The following is a 2,489-nucleotide window of genomic DNA, read 5'->3' on the forward strand; positions in this document are numbered from 1 at the left end:
ATACGTCGATTGCTTTATTTGTTAGTACGTTTTCTAATTTTAAAATACAAAGCGTATTGTTTGTACTGACGTTCTACAAGTTTGATGGAACTAGATATCGTAAGCAATCGAAAACAATAGTCACAAACTGTTGTTTCGCTGATTCATGTCTTTATGATAACGTGGACAGTTATTTATTGTTCTGTTTTCACTCTTCTAACAAAGATCGCACCGGACTAGTCCACTGCATAAACGTCGCCATCATTCTTAACACAAACAGAATCTCGAAAAGTTACTATGAAAAATGAATAACGTTATGTGTCGCGCGTTAAGCTAAAAATCAAAAGTAAGCTTCTTAACCTCGTTATGATGGGCTTTTCGTAGTTTCATCACTCGTCAGTGGGAGCTAATTTAGCTCCAAGGTTGACGGAACATTCTGCTCAATATTTGCATACAAACTTCGCCTACGTTTTATTTTAAACATGAATTTACTATAGTAATAATGTCTATCCAGTGAATGCATAAAATATAAAGAACGCATGCGCAGTTTGTTATTGCTGAATATAAATACCGATAAGGTGGTGTTGAGAGAACAACTCGATTCGACAGCAAAGAAGTGATAACGACTGTAAGTATGTGTTTATGAATTTTTTGTAGCTAATCATCGTAAGGAAAATAGAGCTATTTCTTATATAAAGATAAATAAGGCACGATTAGCGACCCTCGTCAGAGCTTTGATAGACTTATTACATTTTAAGAGTCTCGTATGGAGAAAAGTCCTCGATGTGATGTGACTTTAACATTTGTTGTTACAAGAGTTCGTTCTTACGAAAATATTTATTTTGGAAGCCTTTAAAACTAAATTATCTTTGCTGTAATAAGAAAATATTTATTTTGCATTTTGTCTTTCATTTTAGGTTTTTTTTCATTTTGTGGTTTAATTTGCATAATGTGTGTATACTAATCGAATAAAGTACAAAAAACTAACCAAAGTACAAAAAGTAAAGTTTTCTTGACTTGTTTCTATAAAAGTGAAATACGATAGCAGGTTAGATTTCCAATCTATTGTGGCTCTTATTTTAAATATTTTTTTCTAATTTTTTTATGCTGTGCAGTTTGTTTTAGTTCATTAACTGTACAATTTAAAGTAGTTCAAATATTCATCAGAAAGAAAAGAGGTGAAGTCACAATTTTGTTTTCCTGACTTTGCACAGAAGTGGAAGAACATGGAAACTCAGACATACCGGTTTCTCGTGATTTTCTCTTGTATTTTGATTGGTTTATTGTTAACCAATGAGGCTAGAGGGCAAATAACATTCTCCAAAGACTGGCAAGCAGGAAAGAGGTTTGATGATTGCTCGTCAACAGGATTGCATTTGTTGATAAGGGTTTATCATCTTCTTCAGGTAACTTGTGGCTTTTAGTTTGCTTTAGACGTGCTTTAACTGTTGGTTCAAATATTTTAAAGTCATATATATAAATAATTCCTTACATAAAACTACGACATAACTGATATAAAAATATCAGTTGTGAAGATGTATTCGTAATTTATATTAAAGGAATTGAGTAGTTAAACAACATACACTGAGAACAATTTAAAGATTATCTGGATTAACTACAATAAAGTTAAAATAATTAATATTGTTCGTTAATGTTTTTATAGTATCATTTTTAATAATTGTGTTATCAGTTGTAAATATTATCAACAATCTCTACATTTCTAAAATGTCCTTTTTTACTTTTGATTTTCATTGAAGCTTACATTTCCTTACCCACAGAAAGAAAGCGAGAAGCTGTTCAAGTGCAGATTCTCCACATCACATACGATGTTACAAATGAACTGAAAATTAGACACCAGATGACGCTGTTTCAGCAAAGCTGAGAAAATTAAATGACACGATATTAGGCTGATATATTTATAATGTTTCTTTAATCGTATAAAACTCAATTATAATCTAGGATATTTTTCAAAAATTCTAGATTTTTGCGGTTGATATGTATATAGTGCTATTTATTAAATGTCATAATATATTTCAATAAATATTACATGAGATGTTAAGTGCATTTATGTATTAAAATGCAGTCAACTTGTTTTTTTTTTTCATCTACGTCATATAAACAACACTTCCTTTTGTAAATAACTGTTGAATTTCTGATATATCAAATGAAAACAGTAAGGAAAGAAAAGTCGACGTGAAACTGTGCTAAATCCCGATATACATTTCACTGGAGTTGGGTACGACAGAGTTTGTATAGAAGTTATTACTCGACTAAACTATACGTTTGGTTCAGGGAGATATCGGTTTGCCATGAGATACACCCTATAAGGATATATTAAAAACATTTTATTAAAAAGGAAGAACATAAATGTTAAGAAAACAACCATTTTGAGGTGTATTTTAATCCGAACCATCAATACATGACCATTGACTAAAGCTGTTCCAGGCGGTAGTTTTTTTGTTTTTTTTTAAATTTGCTCGATGACTAATTTGAATGGTAGTGTCAGATTT

General features: G+C 30.9%; 1 long non-coding RNA gene across 1 annotated transcript; it reads left to right on the forward strand.

Annotated features, from left to right (window-relative positions):
• The first annotated feature begins 572 nt into the window (after window positions 1-572).
• Window positions 573-2,061, forward strand: LOC143251868 (uncharacterized). The gene is made up of 3 exons (XR_013028690.1): window positions 573-607; window positions 1,194-1,385; window positions 1,758-2,061. It is a non-coding gene; the product is annotated as an uncharacterized LOC143251868 (long non-coding RNA).
• Window positions 2,062-2,489: the final 428 nt, after the last annotated feature.

This window comes from Tachypleus tridentatus, chromosome 1 (genome assembly GCF_004210375.1).
Source record: "Tachypleus tridentatus isolate NWPU-2018 chromosome 1, ASM421037v1, whole genome shotgun sequence".
Taxonomy (NCBI): Eukaryota; Metazoa; Arthropoda; class Merostomata; order Xiphosura; family Limulidae; genus Tachypleus; species Tachypleus tridentatus.